This window comes from Mastomys coucha, unplaced genomic scaffold (genome assembly GCF_008632895.1).
Source record: "Mastomys coucha isolate ucsf_1 unplaced genomic scaffold, UCSF_Mcou_1 pScaffold21, whole genome shotgun sequence".
Classification (NCBI taxonomy): Eukaryota; Metazoa; Chordata; class Mammalia; order Rodentia; family Muridae; genus Mastomys; species Mastomys coucha.
Genome location: NW_022196904.1, coordinates 57,194,991 through 57,216,369, shown reverse-complemented (window position 1 = coordinate 57,216,369; position 21,379 = coordinate 57,194,991). Strand labels below are relative to the sequence as shown.

Sequence of the window (21,379 nt, the reverse complement as noted above, 5' to 3'; positions counted from 1 at the left end):
GTACTTGGATTAAAACCAACACCATGCCCTGACTAAAATCAGTAAACTTGAGACAATTTTATTTCCTGTTATTGGGTTTGAGCTCAGGGTCTTGCACATGGTAGGCAAATGTTATACAATGGAGCCACATTCTCGGTCCTACGTTTTCTAACTTTTTTGTTGTTGTGGCGAGAGATTTTAACATTCTTGTTCTAAGTTCCTGTGTATTCAATCTCATAGTGTTAATTACATTCACAGGCCATGATTGGCTCTCAGACCTTACCTTACAGCCAAATGCGTGGCTTGTCTCTCTGTCCTGACCACTGCCACTCTATCCTTATATCATAAGTGAACCATACAGTATGTTCTTCCTGTGATTGGATCATTTCACTTAGTACAGAAGGTTCCCAACCTTCCTAATGCTGCAACCCTTTAATACAGTTCCTTATGAGGAAGAACCCCCAACCACAAAATTATCTTCATTGCAACTTCAAAACTGTGACTTGTTACTGTTATGAAGTATAATGTAAATATCTGATATGCAGGATATCTGATATGCAACTTACAAAATACATAAGCAAGTCCTATAAGTCAATTGAAAAAAAGAAACTCCCTAATAACCTGAATTTGAAATGCAGACTAAAGACTTAAACAGACATTTCTCCAAAGACAATATATAAAGGTCATGTGGAAGAGATGCTCTTGATGGCACCTGATTTGCATCAGAAAGATGCAAACCATCCCATAGGGGGCTTTCCCTTATGCAGGTCATGATGAGGCCAGTGCCAATGACGATGCAATGATGAGATGATGCGAGGTGCTTGAAATCCTGTACCTGATGATTAGGATGCATCACAGTAACTTTCCTTGTGGAAAACAGCATGGAGGTGTCTAAAGAATAAACATAGAACTACAAAACTAGTGTACTATCCAGGAATTTCATTTCTGGGTATTTCTTCAAAAGAGGAAAATTCAGATCTCAGAGATCGGCACTCTCATTTTTGCTTTGGTACTGACGACAATAGCTAACCTAGAAACTGCCTAAATGTCTCTGCAGGTTGGCTTTTTGTCTATGTGACACAAGCTAGGGGCATCTGGTAAAAGGGGACCTCAGATGAGAAAAACACCTCCATCAGACTGGATTGTGGGCAAACCTGTTGTGCATTTTCTTGATGGATATCGGAGGGCCCAGCCCTCTGTGGTTGGTATCACCCCTGAACAGGTGGTCCTGGGCTATGTAAGAAAGTAGGATGAACATCTATCTCCTTGCTTCCATTGGCAAGACCATGTTCAAGGTAGGGAGGGATGCAGGATGTGATGTACACTGGTACTCTAAGGACTAACTTAGGATCTCTGATTGCCCAACTCGCTTGCCTTTCAGATCTTCTATCACAGAGGATCCCATTCGAGTGGTACAACCTCAAGGAAAGAACACCTTGCCAGTCACAGCATGGAGAACATGGCAAATATCACCACATTTGGCATCCATCAACTACACACAGCCTTCTCTTATTTTGAGAAATGGTTAAGTCCCTCTGGGAACCTCAGCCCTGCTTATAGAAATTCTCTACAGCCTCTCCCCTACCCTTCTGTCAATAATCAGCCAGAAGCAGTGGCATCTTCTGCCTTGTAGAGTGGGCCACAGTCCTATGGAGAACCAATACACCAGGCAACCTGATCTACAGTTGTCCTCTTGTCAATTAACACACACCTTCCCCAGCAGGCATCTCCCAAACAACCACCAGAAATATGTGTTCTTTTTAACAATTAATATCATTGGAAAGAGGTTGCAAATTAAAATTTTCACAGAGTGGTTGGCCAAACCCAAAGTTTATATATCTCAGTGAACTTCTTTACAGATAATTCTACTCTTTAATCCAGCTGTTTCACCGTGGGGCATAGACTCAGGGAAATCCATACCTTACGACAGAGGCATTTGCACACCCATGTTGACTGTTGCTCTAATCACTATAGCAAAGAAATGGAGCCAACCTAGTTGTTCTCCAACAGAGATGAACAGGTAATGGGAACCAAATACATATGTAAAATGGAATATTTAGCTCCAAAGAAAACTGGAACCACAAAGTTTTGGGGAAAATGAATGGTGAATGGACTTAGGATGTATAATATTAAATGTCATACAATCTCATAAAGAAAAAAAATTTTCATAAACAGTTCCTTGTCTATAGTATATATGTAAAAAATGAAAATGTGACCATGTGGGTACACTGTAACATAAAGAATGGAGAAGAAGAAAGCACAGATAAGTTGATTGGAATGACCAATGTAGGGGGATGGACACGCCAGTCATGAAACAAGATATAAAGCTAATTGTTTTTCTAGTTTTCATTGTGTTATGGATTTTTCTTTGTTATTGTTGTGTGGTGGATAAGTGCACATATTTGACAGTAGATGGATTGTCAAGTAAGGATATTGCTGACCCCTTAGTCTCATCCAGGATGGAAGATTATACCTGGGACCACATCCAATTTCCTATGGTGATGAAATCAGTTATAAATGGAAAGAGGTTCCTTGTCCCTCACTATCAGATGGTCATGGCTAGAGAACCTGGCCCCTCAGGAGACACACAGGATCATTATACAAGCACTCAGAGAAGCTGAGGGTGAGGTTCACAGGCTATGTTCCTGATAGCATCTATCTCAACAGGAGTGGGACTCTTGCTGTGAGCACTTCCCCTTGCTAGCCCTCAGCAGTGGCCTTCCCAAAGGAATGTTCTAGTCAGCAGGGCTGGCTAAGAGTGGGATTCTGGCTTTCTGAGGGCTCATATTTAATATGGCTCACAGTTGATCTGGTTTGAATCCTTCAAAGGCTAACTAAGTGTCTCATAAGCTTACAGTTAGATGAACTGGCAGTGGGCGGGTGTCCTGGTACTTGAGGTTTATATAAACTACTGTTTAGGTTATTTTTAGTTTAAATTAAAGATTACCTGACTGAAAATTCCATGTTATTTTAGGTTTGTGTCCCAGGGCATGTATTATTTCTGGCCATGTTATATTTAACGAAAATGTGTGGCATTAAGGACACAGTCATTTTAACTCTAAATGACTGTGAGGTTGAGGGCACAGATGAGGGCCTCATGCCTCGTATGTTAAGACACGATAATAACTTAATGGCTTTGGATGGATCTTATCTTAAACAAAATAGCAAACCTCTTCTGGCTTTGCTAAGAGATCTCAAGGCATACTGTGGAGGGTGTCAAGAAAGAACTCCCACAATGCACTACACTAGAGACTGAACACACCCAAGGAGAGAGCTAGGGATTCTAGACTCAGTGCAGCTGCCATGCTGGAAGCTTTGGATTCAGCAGTCTCTGAGCTGACCCAGCTTTCAAAAGCTCTTGGATTTTGATGAAAGGGGACAAGAGTCAGGTCTGGCCTTTCCTCAACTAGCCTTGGTTGGTTTGGGGAAATGAATGCTAGAGTTGTTGGGGGAGCCCAGGGAATGGCTCTAAGGAGCACAGCCCCTCTATCAGATGGGATCAATAGCAGACTAGTGTTTGCAGTATTTCCTATAATGGGTAATATCATGGTAGGTAAAAATGGATAATATATGTGTAACGTATATTGACTATCTCAGAAGATGTAAGGTGTGTGAGTCATGTGTGCGCATGCTTTTGCATTGCATTTACAAATATGTAAAAGACACAAGTGGGCTTCTAATCCTAATTTAACAAAAATTCAAATAGTTATGTTGAGATAAAGAAAAAGGTGCAAAGGAAGGACACAGGATGGAGGGTCTGTCCCTTTTCCTAGTCAGCGACACCTCTGCACCTCAATTTGATCCTCCCCGACTAGACACAGGGTAGCCACATGTATTCATTCAGTATATAGTTGTCAAATGCTTTCTACTAGAAAGACACAGGCCTGAAGTGCTAGGCACATAGAGCTCCCATTCTAAAACAATGGTTTGAAACCTATAGGTCCTGTTATCAGATTGGGGGGTCACATATCAAATAACCTGCACATCAAATATTTACATTGTAATTCATAACAGTAGCAAAATCATGGTTATGAAGTAGCAACAAAATATCATTGGGAGTCACCATAACAGGATGAACTGTATTAAAGGGTTGCAGTGTTAGGAAGGTTGAGAATCAGCACCTTGAAGGAATTCAGTTAATAGTTAACTGTGAAGGAGACAGTGACTTTATTCATTTTGGGCATATTTATCCACATGAGTAAAGGACTTAAATAGCCTCTGGGCTGCTAACTTAGGTGCCCTGAAGGTATCACAACACAGGAAACAGGTACAGTAACTTAGAAGAAATGCTCAGGGTGGGGCTAAGAGATGGCTCATTTGTAAATGCTGGCTGCATAAGCATGAGGACCTAAGTTCAAATCCAGAGCATTCATGTAAAAGCTGGCTGTGGCTATGCCTCTCTAACTCCAGTGGGTGGAGGGCAGGAGCTTTGCTCACTAGCCAACACAGCCCTAAACCAGCATGCTCCAGATTTAGTAAGAGACTGTGTCTTATAGAGATAGCATGCACAGGACAGAGCAGGGCACTAGACATCTTCCTCTAGCCTCTGAAGGCAGCCACAGGCAGATGTACCTGCATAGATATGCACACACACACACTATATGCATATATATACATATATGCACACACAAGACCAGTTTATTGCAATCACAAACACAGACTACATATATGTATGCATATTTGTATATATATGCATTATTATAATAAACTGGTTTTGTGTCATCCCTTGATTAGGTTCAAGTCCACCTAAATATAACAACCTTGATTCCCAAGAAGCTTAGATTTAACCCCTGCCCCAACAATAGTAAATTCTAGATCTTTCAGCTGATGGGAAAGGGGATGGTTGTGATGCTAGTTAATTTATTAATAACCCAAAACTCAGAATGAGGTGGGAACCTAAGGCTTCCAAGGGGCATAGGATGGGACCCCACCCCCTGCTCCTACTAGCTTCCAGACTCCTTGTGTGCTCCTCAGTGGTGCAGCCTGTTAATGGGCATGGGAATCCAGACCCCAGCATTTCCTGTCTCTTTCTTCAAAGGCCAGTGAAGAAGGGGATTAGCTGACAGCGGGGAGGGGCTGAAGAAAGGGGGAACCTGCTGCCTCCCAAAGTTCAAAGGCCTGCTGGAGACATCAAAGGGCACAGGATGCTTTAAGCAGTAGTAATCCTGAGGACAGGGGACTTCCTGCTCCTAATGACTATCACCTCCTTGCCTTTTTTGAGACCAATCATCAGGGGGGCTTCATGAACTAATTATTTAGATTCTGCCTTTTCTACCCTGTCAGGAAGGTTGGGAGGAAGTGGGAAGGAGATGATCTATTCATCCTACCCCTTCCCCAGGCTGTGAAATGCTCATCACAGGGCATAGAGAAACCTCAGCCCTTTCATGAACCCCAGGATTCCCACAACATGTCTCTCTGTTCAGGGCTTCTGTTCATGCCTTTGGCTCATATGGACCCCAGTCCCACTCTAAGCCGGGTTTACAGGTCTTTTCCTCTTTAAAGTGGCTCTCCATTCTTGCGAGGGTTGGGGGATGACCCTGAACTCTGACCACCATCTCCCTCTCTTCAAGACTCTCTGAATCTCCCTGAAGGCAGGACTTGTCATTCTGTCTTACAGCTGAGCAGTTTAGAAAAGTGTGATAGTCTGGCCCAGAGCTAACCACACAGAGGAGCTGGTAAGTATTGACAAACTGTTTAACCCATAGACAGTCAGAAAACAAAGCATTCTGGTGAGATATCAGAATTTCTTTGAAAGAGTTTTACCCTCCTGTGGGTGCTGCTCCCTTTGTCTATATTCCTGAAATAGGTGGGTGTTTCTTAGGGTCACCTTACCACAGAATGCAGGGAATACACTTCTCCAGGCTATACAGGTTAAAGGAATAAGCCGCAGTTCCAAGCAGAGGTGAGTGTGTGGGGATGCTGTGTTCCTTCAAGGCTCTGTTCTGTGTGGCCCTCCATTCTTACAGTTTTCAATGAGTAACTTTATTAAATTAATAGCTGGCCAATGTAAAAGAGATAGACAGACAGACAGACAGGCAGAGAACCAAGCAATTAACCAGACAAGATGGCAAAATACTGTCAACTTGGGAACTCAAAACACTCCACAGAAACCAGCTGGGAAAGTTGAAACTGTCTGCTGCAGTCCCCCATTGATTTTTTTCCTCCATCAATGAGCTTCCCACAGCTGAACTTTCCACCTCTCTTTCCAACCACAGGTACCTTTATGTCATGGAATAAACAATAGTAACCTCTCTTGGAAATAGTTTACCTTCTAGCTGTTCTAAAAATCAGTGTTTTAGCCTTGGGCTGTCCTGTTGTTCTGTCCCCTCTGTCACAGAGTTAGGAATCAGCCCATTCACAGACAAAGGGTCTTGGAGGACCCTTGCTATAAAAAAACGTGTGAGTCTGAAGTGGTGTGGGTATCCCACTTCCATAGCCGGCTTTCCAGCGAGTTCAAGTAGCACCTGATCATTTATCAATATAGATGTACATTGCAGGCTCAAAGCAGTTTATATCCAGCCTAATGCAACTTAAAATCAGGGAGACAGGACAGAATTTGAAAGATAAAAATCTACCATTGCAAGAGCAAGAAAGATCAATTTCAGTTTCTCTAAGGCACTGACTTTCAAATATGGCATACAGTAGACTCTTCTAGAAAGCCTGAAGAAACATTGGTACCTGGCTCTTACAGACCAGATTTCTGACTTCACTGGCTTGAAGCCTGACCTCAACAGTTGGATTCTTTCTAATGCCCTTAGAAATCTGAGGACCATGCCCTAAGGCAGACTCATTCATAGTCAAACATCAGCATATTTTAGATTGATTAGCCAAAGTCAAAACTCAGAGCAACCCTTCTTTCTAACCAGAAAGCCAATTTGTTTGGGTGAGACTAGAGAGGGGATTCATGTTGGCACATTCTGGACACATTCAAAATCCAAAATCCAAGTCTTTCTTCATTTCCATTCTGAGGTGGGTATTTTTAAGAAGTGATGAGCATACTACACTGCTCAACGATAAACACTGCCACCCATTGCCTGCTTCGCCACCAGGAACAATTTGAGAAGTGCATCATGGGTGATTCTGCCACTGTGCAAACACCACCATACACTGTGTTCTCCACCATGGCAGCTTTTTATGTCTCTGTGTGATCCCTAGGGAGCATGGTTATACACATGGTACATTTTATGTCCCCGTATAAAATAGCATGCGTCACATGGCTGTACCAGTTTATGACTATACACTGTTCAAGAAACTTGGACATTGTATAGACTCATCCTTTTTTAACCAAAGGCTAGGGGCTGATAAGTTTGGCTTGGTGGTTAAGAGCACTTGTTGCTCTTGCAGAGGACTTGGGTTCAAGTCCCAGCACCTTTATAGTGGCTCATCTGTAACTCCAGTTCCAGACCTCTTCTGACCACCTCAGGCACCAAGCACACACACATATACACACATAAAGTACCTGTATATGATGCAGTAAAAATCCATACATATAAAATAAAATAAAGAACCTTTGGAGGCTTTATATTCCCCATGCCTTGAGCAATACACACTTTTTATCACTTAGAAAAAAATTCTCCTCTTTCCCTAGTATAAATTACAGCTTCTTGCAGTAATCATTACTGCTTAGCTGGCATTCAACTTACAGGATAAAAATATATTCTTTTGGCTGACTTAACGATTATGTACACAAGTTGTCCTCAATCCCTCTCTGAAATTTGGCTCAAAGCAACTATGGTGTTCTGAGGGTGGAATGTGGTTTCAAGTCATGCCAAGTCTTGCATAAGTGATAATTGATATTTTTACTAGCAGCAACTTTGTAGTTGATAATGGGTTATTAAAACAGGAAAGAGACCCTGCCTGAAAAGTCTCATCAGAGATAGAAAAGGTGTTTCAGACAAAAAGCCTCCCAGGGTTGACATAGGGAGGTCCCAGTAGGGCCCCCAGCTCCCCCAAATGAGCCACTTCTAGGGTCAAAACATTGCAGAAGATGACGTCCCCATGTTGCAGACCTCTGCCTGACAATGCCCGTCACCCTGAAGCTTCATGGCCCCACCACCATGGGCCTCGGCTCCAGTTGTGCACTGGCGTGGGAATCCAGTCCAAGCATACTACGCCATCTCTATCCTTTTTCTCCTTTTAAAACAACCTTGATGCTAGTCTTGCTTTAAATGTCTGTCAGTGTGGATTGACAGAGGAGTTCTTACTAAGTCTTGACAACTCTGAAAAGCAGAGACTCACTTCTCTGAAGGAATGGCCTCCCGCTCTTACCCTCTGGCCACCTCTCTTCACTCATGAGGTCAAAAGGTTTGCCTTCCACTCCAGGTAAGATGTCAAGTGAGGTTTCACTGACTAAAGGCAGGGGAAGGAACCACATGTCAACAAATGCTATCCCCTCTCCATTTTGAGATGGTAAGGGGGAAGGGTTAATTCTTTGAGAAAATAGCATCAATGCTTCAACCACTCAGGGAAACTGAGGACAGATCAGTGCTGACTGGTGGGGGGCCAATGAGAGAATGTGTGACAGAGACTCTAAGCTTGGTTGGCTGCTTTGTCACTTGGTTCTGGGTCCTGTGGAATCAGGAGACTCAGGCTTAGCTGGCTTCATGTCACATCAGTGCTGATTTCAACTTGTGAGTGACACGTGTCTGTGTGAACGGTGCCTCTGGAACATACAGTATAGCCGGGGAGGTTTCCTTTTCCTTCCTCTCGTCTCTGCCCATTACCACCCCTACCCCCACCATTACTAAGGCAGATTTACTCCTGGCAATGTCACGGGCAATATAAACATCTAATTTTTGGCAGGCAAAACTTTTCTTTTTCAGGACACATGAAGTTATGTAACAGATTGACCCAGGAGCCCCCCCCCCCCAAAGATAACACCACCACCTGCTAGACTGAAGCCTGACTTGTGATTTGCTTTGGAGACCCTGATGCCAGTCCAGGAGGCCAAACAGAACCAACGGATTCACACAAGGATGGGCCTCTGTGGCAATGTCTTCCTTGTGCCATCTTCCTGAGGTCTCGGTTTTACGACATTAGAATACCGAGATTAGCTAATGTACAAAGAGCAGGGGTTTACTTGGGTTCACCACTCTGGAAGCCAAGAGGTCCAAGAATAGGGAGGATTCCTCTTGTTAGGGCTCCAGCATCTTCAACTCAGGATGGGCATAGCTAGAAATTGGTGCATGCAGAATACAACAAAGGAAGCCACACATGGTCTGAGTGACCCATTCCTTGAGAAGGGCATTAATACCCACCTCCATGACCCAAACACCTCCCATCAGACCATATTCAAACCACAGTCCTCAGTGTGTCCAGCAAGGCTTGGCATGCTACATTCCCTCAGAGCTGTGTTGACACGTCTCAATGGCTGCCCCTGCCATTGAGCCCATGCCTTCATTTCCTTCTGTCATGGTACCATAACTACGGCCCAGACATCTACATCTTGAAGGCACTTCAGGGAGGAGGGGGAGAAGCGTGAAACCCAAAAGACCACTATTAGGAAGGCCTTCCAACGTTCACTGTTCACTCCTCCCAACCTACCTCTGCTTCTCTACTGAGAAGCATGAACATTGCCAACAGCAATGCCCCACTCTGAACCTTCAAGTCTCTCTTCCCTCTTGATATGGGAAAAGTTGAGGAGGCCTTGGACAATGAGCCAGAAGCCAATCTAGGCTCCTAGTCGAGGAAAACTGTGTGCCACTGGGTGTGGATGAGAAGACTCTGCACTCTCTATATTTCCAGGACCATTCATTGGGGCCAACTTGTCCACACTGTGAAGTCTGGACTGTGGTAGTAAGTGGGGAATGGCCATTACTACTGATGGTTATATACGATGACAGGGGTTAGGTGCTTCATATGCAGGGGCACAGACCAAAAGCCTTGTAAGTTTCGTCGTCACTGGAAGGGCAGGATGACAATCATCATGACAGCCACTCACATCAACAAGCACAGAACCAATGATGTGCCTGCATGTGGAGTCACCTAATGAGTTTTGAAAAAGATAGATGCCCACATCCTACCTGTGGAAATCACAAGTTAGCATGATGCATGGCCTCAAGACAACCATCTATTTCCTTAGAAAACATCTTAAACTTAAAATATGTTTTAAAAAATTGAAAATAAGCACACATGCAGGTTCTTATTTCCTATTGACTCCACCTTCCCTAGTGACAACATCTTTCATAAAGCACGGTACCATGAAGATCTAAAGTTTGAAACCAGCACAGCCCACAGAACCTGCTCTGTCTTTCCAGTAAGTCATGCATTCTGTGGGGTGCCTGGCTCTAGCTGAATACAATCTGAACACACCTATCCCTGGGTAATTACCAGTGCAGTCAAAAAGCTCAAGTGTACTATCACCAACAGACTTCCCCTTTAAGGGCTTTACCCACACTCTCCTTTAGCCCTTAAGCCCTAACAACTGCCAATCTTTTCTCTCTCTACAATTACACCACTGTACAGCTGTTACATGAATGGAATCATGTACTGTATGCTTCTCTGAATGGGAGCTTTTTATTCAGCCTAATTTGAGGTTTGCTTAAGTAGCCCTGTGTATCTAGAATTCATGCACTTTTAATCACTAGGAGTAGTTCAGGAAATGAAAAAGCAAGTTTAACTATCTACCCATTGGAGGATTCGGTAGTTTTAGTCTGGGGGAAATTATGAAGACAACTCATTTAACTAACGTGCACATGCAAGTTTCTAGGTGAAAGTGTTATCAGTTCTCTGGGGTGAATGCACACAAGAGTACCACTGTGCCATTTGGCAAGCTCCAGGGTTTGAGACTGGGTCTCCTGTATTCCAGATTGACCTTGAACTAGCTATGCATGCAGCTGAAGACAATCTTGAACTCCTGACCTTCCTGCTTTTTCCTCCCCAGAGCTCGGGAAGCTTTAGTTTTAAAAGAAGTCCCCAAACTGTTTTGTAGAGTGGCTCTCCTACTTTATAGTTCCACCAGTGATGTGTGAGTGTCCTGCTTTCCTGCAGCCTGGCCAGCACTTGATGGTCTCCCTAGTGTAAGCCTTTTAGTAGTGTTTGCTGATCACGGATCTCCTCATCTATCCCCTACCCACCCGCAAAACCCACCTTGTTCTCAGGGTTGTTTATAGTTTAGTTTCCTACAACATGTCTTTTTTTTTTTTTAAGATTTATTTTATTTTCTGTGTATGAGTACACTGTAGCTGTACAGATGGCTGTGAACTATCATGTGTGTGGCTTCTGGGAATTGAACTCTGGACCTCTGCTGGTCCTGCCACGCCAGCTCCGGTGTAACTCACTGTAGTTGTCTTCAGATGCACCAGAAGAGGGCATCAGATCTCATTATGGATGGTTGTGAACCACCATGTGGTTGCTGGGATCCAAACTCAGGACCTTCAGAAGAGCAATCAGTGCTCTTACCCACTGAGCCATCTCGCCAGGCCCCTGCAACATGTCTTTAAATGCCCTTAAGAGAGCCCTTCACGTGACAAAGTAGTCAGCGCTGGTTCTTCCGACACTTGCTTTTGCTTGGATGGTGTTCTGTGAAAAATGAAGAACGCTTCACCCAGCCACGGCTTTCAGATTTCCCTCCTGTGCTGTGTTTTCTGGAACTTTAATATTTTACACTGAAGTTCATAATTCATTCTGAGGTAAGTTTTAGGGGAAAGCATGATGGTTAGTTCAAGGTTCTTCTTACTTTGTCAATGGACGTCCAAATTTTACAGCAATTTATTTACTTATTTTAATGAAAAGGTTATTCACTCGATAACCTGATCTAAGTTGCTTTTGTATTTCTGTTAAAAAAAAAAAACCAAGGTATATTTGTGTGAATCTGTTTCTGGGTTTCATGTTGCACTCACTCAGCTAGGGAGGAAGGGTCAGAATCAAGAGTGTGCCCATATCCTTCCAGTCTTCATTTTCTCAAGTGGTTTTGGCTGTTGTAGGGCCCATAGTTTTCCTTGAGAGTTTCAGAGCCACTTTGTTTATATCTGATAAAGCTGTGCTAATGTTTCAATAAGAGCAGAATGAACCTACAAATCAACTCAGCCATCTTTACTATGGTAACTCTTCAGTCCCAGGATGCAGTTGTGTCTCTTCAAGAACGTTAGTCTTCTCTGGTTTACTTATCAGCATGTGATTTTCGCCAGACAAATCCTGTATACATTAGTTTAGATGTGCATTTTCAGCTTAAAAAGGTTAAGTCTTTACTGCTCAGGGCATTAGTTGTGATTGTTTGGTTGATGTTCTTGGAGAGCAGTGGACCTTCCCTCTAATCCCAAAATGAAATAGATTGTTATCATGAACAGAAGACAATAGAAGTTAAGATATAATAACAAATGAATTTTCTATATCAATTGATATGATTTTCCTTCATTAGGCTATTAATATAGTATCCACATGGATGGTTGAAATTAAACCAACTTTGTATACCTGAAATAAATTCTGTTGGTCATGGCTTTGCAGTTTTCATTCATTCATTCATTCACACATTCATTCATTCTTTCTCATACACATACATACATACAGCTGAACCTGAATTTTCTAAAATTTTCTTGAGAGATATTGAGCTATCCTTTTGTATATCCTTGTATCATAGTAACACTGGCTTCTTACATTTAGCTGGGAAATGTTTCTTCCTTTTCTCTTTACTAGAAGACACTATATAAAATTGATCATGATTCTTTTGAATGTTCCATAAAAATTTTCAGTGAAATCACCCTGGCCTGGAAGCATCTGTGTAGTTTAGTTTATATTTTTTGAGATTTACTTAAAGTTTTTAAACTGATACATAAAAACTGTACAGGACCAGAGAGATGGCCGGGTGCATAAAGCAGTAGCCACTCAAACGTAGTAATGTGGGTCTGGCCCTTGGACCCCACATAAAGGGCTGGGTGTTGTGGCATGCACCTAGAACCCAGCATTCCTACCCTGAGAGGGAAGATGGAGACAGGATACTTAGGCAGAAGCTCACAGGACCCTAACCTGGAATACGCTGCACAGCAAGAGAAAGAGGAGGAATTCTACCTCAACTATGTGAAAGGTGAGAACTGACTCCTCAAAGTTGTCCTCTGACCTCCTCGTGTGCATGCCCATGCCACCCACATGCACACACACACACACACATACACACACACCAAGTAATGTTAAAAATAAGTTCAGATTTAAAACAAACACGCTAAGGAGGTAACTGGATAGTTTGATGTATTCATTGTATATTGTTTAGAGCACGTTAAACACATCTATAACTACAAATTCAAAAAATTTTAAATATTATATTGAAAAATGCACACATACATACAGAAATATGTTCAAAGCCACATACTATATCCCCTTCCCCACCCCCATTTCTCCTACTGCGCCACACATACAATGTCATGCTTTTGGTTTTTGAAGTGGGCTGCAGTCAATGTAGAGATGCCTCCCTGATCCCAGTGCACAGAACAGGAGATTGAGTACTCAGCCCTAAAAGGGGCTTCTGTATTAACCTCCTACATGCCAAGGCTTGGGAAGGATCACAGGAAGCAAAAAGATGCAACAGTAGGGGACTCTGGAGCATGTGTGATTTGACACCTTCTGGACACACGACATGGTTGTCCGGCTCCTGAACTCACAGCTGCTCTGTGACTTGCACAAGGTCTACATAAGATTAAGCCAGTCAACCAAGCATAGATAGAGTCTATGCATGGTCTTCAGACTAGGCCCTAAGCTGAGGAGCTATTGGCAATGGATAGTGGCCGGGGCAGGGAGAATCATTCTTTACTGAAAATGCTGGTCGGTTCCCCGTGCTTCTGGAATGGCCCTGTTCCCATGCACACCATGGGCAGTATTAATGGGTCTCAGTGGGTGATTGAGAGGAATTCTTTTTCTTTAGTAGACACACGTCTATTTAGGCCATCTACTTGTACTTGCTGGGTTTTATTACTTTGTAACTTCCAAGAATGTTCTCTGTTACTTTGCAGTTGTCCAATTATGATCCTTTTCTGGCCTTAGGACCTGTGATGTCCCAGGTCATACCTGATGCTAAGGATACAATACCTCTTTTTAGCTTCGTCAATCTTCACACAGCTTTAGCAATTTTGTTGATCTATTTTGGAGAACTTCTTTTTCATTAACTCCCTCTGTTCTTTCCCTGTCTTCAACACTGTTAATCTCTACTCCTTACTGTTACTGACATTGAACACGTCTGCCCTTCCAGTTTCTTGAGGTCAGAACTTAGAATACCAACGGGTGAACGTTTTTCTTTTCAATTAAGCACCTAGGGCTATCAACTTCCCTCTGGGCCTGTACCAGCTACATGCCACATATCACATGAATTGTGCTTTCATCTATGCTCAGTTCTGGCTTTCTGTGTGTGCACATGCACATGTGATGTGTGTGCACATGCACATCTCAGTTGGTTGTATAGGCTCATATGTGCACATGCAGGTGGAGCCAGAGGACAAGCTAATCCTGTATATAATTCCTCCAGTGTTGTGTGTCCTTTTACAAATTTATTTATTTTTACTCTTATTTTGTTTGTTGGTTGGTTTTTGACAAACAATGGCCTGGAGCTAGCTGCCCAAGTAGACTAGGCTTCCTGGACAGGTGAGAATGCCTCAGAGGTCTGTTTGTCTCCACCTCCTGAGCACAGAGATGGCCATTATGCCTGACATTTAAAAAAAAAAAAAAACAAAACAGAAACAAAACAAAACAAAACAAACCCAAAACATGTGTTGTAGGGATCCAACTCAGAGCTTATGCTTACAAAGAAAAAAACTTTGATAACTGAGTTATCTTCTGGAGCCCCAATTCTGCTTTTAAGTTCAATCAATTTTTGGTTAAATAACATATTTCTAAATAATTTCTAAGTTTCTGGAGATTTCTTTCTTGTTTTTATTAATGATATGTGGGCTGATTCCATTATACCATAGAATATATTTAACATGGTTCCAACTCCTACGCCTTCTTCCAGCTTGTTTTATGTTCCAGGATAAAGCTTATCTGGCTGAGAAGATCCACAGGACCTTAGAGAAAACAAGCATTTTGCAATACCCTTCTGTGTGGTTTCCTTTAGACCTCTGAAGTTCTTAAGCCATGGGTTGTGATCCCATGTGGTCCCACAAAGCAGCATGGGGGAAGACAGGAAATATGGCAACAGCAACAGTTTCCTGAACATAAAGCAATCAAAATTTAATCCAAAAATCAATCACATAACAAATCAAATCGGAGGGTGTTGCCAGCAGTAGGCACCCCTCTGTGTCACATGACTTCACTGCTCTGAACGCACAGAGCTGCTGCTCTTTGCAGCACACATCCCTTCCCTTCCTGCAGTGCCAAAGACCACCTGAGACACGTCAGTGCAGGCTCTATACCTGGTATATTACTAACTGCAGGGCTTTTACGTCTATAATGGTTTCTGCTCTTCTAGAAACACAATGGATTAACCACAGAAGACAAAGATCTGTAACAATTTCTCAATATCCTTCCTTAGTGCGTTAGCATCTTACTGTGGTAGAATGTCTGAGTTACTCACTCAAATTTCAATTAAAAAAAAGTAAATGGATTTTGGTTGTGTGACTTTCCCTGGAGAGAAACAAATATCTCTTTACCCTAGATGGGCCGCCAATGGTGGACCAGAGAAATGATTCTCTGCAAGTCTAGCTAAGTCAACTAATTTTATGTGTGTGGGGGGAGGTGGGGGGCAGGCATGAGAGGGCTGTTACTTGCAGGAGCGTGGGTGAGGGGATGTTTAAAGATCCACAGAACACAAAGGCAGCAGCATCTCAGAGAGGCCACCCAGCATGGGTGAGGACTCTGCTGTTTCCCTGGGGCGCCCTGCACAGCTCATAGGCACTCCTTGGAAGAGTCTCTGTTCTTTCCCATCAGCTGCTCACCGCACACACAGGCTCAGGAAAAGGCCTCCCAAGCCTTCTCACATTTGCCCCCCACCCCCGCATCTTACAAGGTCCAGGAGCCCACCGAGCCTTCTCAGTTTTACCTTCTTGACTCTTGAGGCTCCCTCCTCCCTCCAGAAGAAAATGTTTCAACTTAAAACATAAGGTTACCTGACAGGTTGAGACAGCTTTCTAACAATGGCCCCCTGAACATGTGTCTGTTTTTATACTATGGCTCACACAAAGCAGTGTTCCCAGCGTAGATGACTACAAGATCAAAATATCAGTCAACTCTGAAAGAGTGGTATGCTTTTTTTTTTTTTTATGGTTTTAGGGCTTTATTGTAGAAAAGAGAGAGAAAGTAGAAAGGTAGAGGCTGGCCTTGGCCACGTGGAGAGAGGGGAAAGGGGGGGGAGAGAGAGCGAGAGATGAAAGCGAGAGCTAAGAGTGAGAGCTAAGAGCGAGAGCTTAAGAGATTGAGTTTTATGCTTTACAGTATCAAATAGCCAAACAAAACCTGGTTATTCTCGTAAAAATAAACAGGCACATTTGTTTCATTACTATGTAAATGCCTCTTTATCCTTAACAAATGGTAAAATTGCATGTATATCAAAATTATTTAAAAGCAAATTTATGATTTATTTATTGTAAATGCTTGAGTTACACATTTTATCTGCCTGTATACATACCTAAAGTTATGTAAAACATTCTCAGATAAAAATAGTGCCACAAGCTTAAGCAGCCCTGCTTTAGACAGCATATATATATATATATATATATATATATATATATATATATATATATATAGTACATACCTATCTAGTGTTTTTAAATCTGTATGTGTGCCTTTTCATTTACACTGGAGTAGCCTTAGGCATGTGGATTTCTGTTTCCTTTGTTTCTTTTGTTATTGCCCTCCTGTGAGTTATGTTTTCTTTCACTCTACCACTTTGAGTAAGTAGTGTAACTTCTATTTAGTCTATTTTACTCTCCATACTGCTCTCTTCCCAACCTTTGGTCCTGCTGGGGATTGAGCCTAGGCCTCAGTAGGTGTTAGACAAGGGCTTGCCCAGTAAGCAACAACCCCAGCTCTAGCCTCCTCATCTTACAAATAGAATTGCCTTATTCTCATACATATGCCACACATGTATGGTGTGTGTGTGTGTGTGTGTGTGTATGTTCAGATAATATTATAGCTTTTGTTTGACTCTAAAAGCAAAATGAGGGGCTTGGAACATGCCTTGGTTGATAATGTGGTTGCCCTGTAAGCAAGAAGACCCGAATCTGGATCTTCAGGCTGCACATCAAAAGCCAGGTGTCATGGAGCCCAAGCATCTATCTGTAATCTTCTTGCTGAGGATGTAGAGACAGAGGCTTGATGCCCAGTCTCAGTGAACCAGTGGACTCCAGGTTCAAGGGGAGGTTTTGTCTTGAGTGGGTGGGGGAAGGTCCCGGCAGCCTCTAGTGTGCCAAGTACTGGTGTCCCTGACCCTCTCCAACACTAAGTTCTTCTAGATCTTTCTTCTCTGATTTCCCTTCATGGCATGTGCATGGCACGTGCATGGCGCACACCCGAGGAAAGTCCTTAAACCAGACCTTCCGTGCTGTGGTGTTGAACTTGGGAAGGGCAAGCAGAGGAACCCCTTCCTCTTCTACTCCTGGAGAGAAGGCTGTGTCAATGCAACCCAAGATCGCATTGTCTTAGCATCACCCCTCCAGTACAAGAGGGCAAATCAGTTTTAACCCAGATACATTGGCAATGGCTGCCTGTAGCATTAAAGAATTTTGAATTGGGATTCAATGGAAAGGGTGCCGGGATCAATTAGTAGTATATACCTGAGGAGAATAGCAAATAAAGATGTATAGATATGCATGCTGGCATGAATGGATCCTGATCAAGCACACCGTAGGTCAAACTTCTTTCATCCATACATTTAGTTGGTCTGAGGCTTCTTTTAAATGCCACTTGCCAAGCTGTAAAGCATATTATCAACACCTGGTCTTCCATACTTACAAAGGCCTTGAACCCTGACTGGGTTTCTTATGTGACTGCTACTGTCTTTAAAGCATTTGGGATGAGAATGAACCACCTTCAGACATCACTGCACTGTGCCATTTTTCCCAGTGGTCGATTAATGTTGGCCAAGAACCTGAATCATCAGAAGCAACTGGTTGTCCCTTTCATCCATTACCTCACTTACAAATGGACCAGATATATCTTGTAACCTCAGGCTGCGTGGAAACCAGTTAAGACTCACTGGGTAGTCAAGGCCGTGAGGGCATGCCTGGAGATAAAGGCAGGTTCTGGGAAGCACAAAGCATGAAGTCATAGAAAGAAACTCAGCCAGGGGCTAGCTCTTCAAAGCACAATATACTTTTTGCATTTATAGCCCTTTTAAAGTTTACAAATTTGAAACCGTGACTGCTTCGGCTGGGTCCAGGCCTGGACTCCTGCCCTCTCTTTCTACTTTGGTAACCCACCCTTTGGGCTTTCTTTCCTGAGCTCCACTGCATAAGGAAATAGATTTCCTGACACCTTTGTGTGACTTGCAGTAGGCACAAGGCTTACTGAAAAGGAACATCTCAGCGGTCCCAGGCTCAGCCTCCGAACAGCAGCCCAGCTCTCAGGAAAGATGATTCCATTCATGCTGTAGCCAGAGGTGGTTAGGGTCTTGAACTTCAGAGCTGATTGTCAACCCTTGGATTCTAGACATTTGTACACAGCATTTGGAGGCTACACTAGTCCTTTATATCATAGGTAAACACGTGGCACACCTGAGAAGATAAAATGATACCTTGGGACAATTAAAAAGGCTGACTTGCTCTCTGTAGATATTAACTAACAGGAGGGGCTATGGTTTGGATTTGGGGATGGGAAGATGCAGTGGTCCAGGGAAAATACCATGGATAAGGCTTCAGCTTCTGCCCCCAAACCAAAAATAATTGAGTGTGTGATCAGAGCAGAACAGGATAGTGACTCTGACATTTCCAGCCCTGGGCAAGATCCTGCAACCCAATATCACTGCTCTGGGGACTCTGAGGACTCTTTCTCACATTTCAGTCCCTGTTGCAGACAATTTTGCTTTCTTCTACTTTCTATAAGGGAAATGCCCATTTTACAGACAACCCAAAGTCTGACTGACGGGCTTGCTTCTAAACCAGTCAATCAAAATGCTAGGGTTCAACATCAGAGTTCAGCCAAAAACATCATTAGATTTTTATGACATATCAGGCTAAATGTTTAAAGCAAGTGGGGACTTCAAGAGGTACAACCGACTAGCAATGATGGTCACTCCAACTGTATCTATTAAGATATGGTCCCCAAGCTGCAGGGAAAACCATGGAAGCCAAGCAGCAACCTCTGCAAGCCTCTGATGTCTCATCTCTGGAATCACAAAAGATTCCAGAAGAGGGCAAGTAAGGAATCCCACAGCTCTGCTACTGGGGCCAGGGCCAGGGCCCAACTGTTAAGAGTGCTTCTAGAGGACCAGAGTTTTGTCCCCAATGCTAACAGTGACTCACAACCACCTGCGACTCCAGTCTAGAGGGTCTGAGGAACTCCTCTGGCCTCCCTGAGCACCTTCACATACATGGCAAACATCCACGTGGGCAAACATACATACACACAAATAAAACAAGCAGCTGGGCAGTGGTCATGTGTGACTTTAATTATGACACTCAGGAGGCAGAGACAGATGGATTCTCTGATTTTGAGGCCAGCCTGGTCTAGAGTGAGTTCCAGGACAGCCAGGGCCACACAGAGAAACCATGACTCAAAAAGACAAAAATTAAAACAAAACAAAAAAAAAAAAACCACCCTCCACTACAAGAAAAGAAGGAGGGGGCCTTTCCTTTCAACTTCATCAAGTTACAGTCACGGGCTATATAATAGTATTTAATCAGTGACTGTCCACAGAGACAACAGTGGCCACAGATGATTCTACTAGCGCTTCTGAAGAAACTAGCCATTCTAACTTCATAGTGTGAGGCATCCCTCACCTGATGGTGCTGTGAGCAAGCCTATACTACCTGTCAAATGAAAGCACAGGAACCCCCCTCCCCACACACACACACTTGACAACTGTTACTCATTTCTACATGTGCCACACTATGTATCTGTTATTTTACTAGGACGTTTATTAACAGAAATAAAGTCCACTGTAAAACTGCATCCCATGTGATGTGGCACCATTACATGAAGAAACCACGGAGGGTGACTGCTCTGTACTGTCTGGACATGAGATACCAGTCAACAAGCTCTACAACAGTCACACCATGATGTAGAATGACGCCTTGCCCAGAATGCGTCACTGTCATTAAGTGAGATAGATCACTCGTATTAAGTGATACAGCACAGCCCTATAAATTCTTGGGATCCCAGCATGCAGCTAGAAGTGAGTGTGACCTGAGATGACCTAGGCAGAACAGGCTACCCCTTTGTGTGCTCTAACCATCCTTTCCACATGCACGTGAATCACCCTGAGTTCCTAGCACTCTCCCAGGTGCTAGGGGGTTGTCAACCCTCAGAGCACATCAGAGAGCAGAGCCACAGATGACGTTTGACACCATCTGAGCAGTGACAAAGTCGGGGCCTTCTTCTAGCTCCTATGCCAGATCCTGAACTGGACATGAGACAAATTGTGAAAGAGAGAGGCCCATCCAGTGGGCATCAGGGGAGGCTGGGCATTTAGGGAAGCTTGCTCTGCTGCGCGAGCTGGGCTGTGCCGCAGGCAGCCCCAGGAACACAGAGGCTTCTTTCTGGCATTGGCTCCTGCAGGGGAGGAGACATTTTTGACGCCCTTGGATGATTAGAGAGCAAGTATCACAGAGTGAGAGCAAGTATCAAAGAGCAGACCCTTAATTAATCCAAGTGTTCCCTCTCTTCTAGAACCCCCAAATACTGACAAACTGTAGGCCCGCTAGGGGTCACTTACAAGACTTAATTATTGCTTTTGTCTGAAGGAGTGATATTGGTGAAAGTCCCTGTGGTCATCAAGTGGATGTTCTGTCCTTTGGTCCCCAGAGTATCTGAAGCTGCCTTTCAGTAGGGGTCCTATGGGATTTGTCACATTCTGGATGTGGAAATACTGGAACCAAGAGTGATGTGCCTTCTGAAGACCACCAGGATATCTCTTCCTTGTTCCCTTTGGCAGTCCATATGGTTGTCAGCTGGGGAAGTCACACCAAGGCACAGAAGGTTCAAGTTCCCAGGGACACATATCTCAGGACCACAGGGCTCTCTGCTTCTTGCCATACAGCTGCCCGTCTTGCTTCCCAGCCCTGGATCCCAGCCTCATCAGGGATCTTGATGTTTCTCAACTTGGTTCAAAACTACTAATCAATCTATCCCCTCTCTCCCTAATGCAATCTGGGAGTCAAAGAATGACAGAAGTCTGCTTTGCATCAGCCCTTTATTAGCACCTCAGGAGTGTGGCTACATGGAATGAGGACCTTCTCCAGGAGTGTGGCTACATGGAATGAGGACTGTACTGGCTGGTTTTGTGTGTCAACTTGACACAGGCTGGAGTTATCACAGAGAAGGGAGC

At 43.5% G+C, this 21,379-nt stretch overlaps 1 protein-coding gene across 2 annotated transcripts in view; it reads right to left on the bottom strand.

Moving 5' to 3' along the window:
- Adamts17 (ADAM metallopeptidase with thrombospondin type 1 motif 17) overlaps window positions 1-21,379 on the bottom strand; it is a 319,009-nt gene that overhangs the window by 140,504 nt on the left and 157,126 nt on the right. The gene's annotated exons all lie outside the window — the stretch shown is intronic.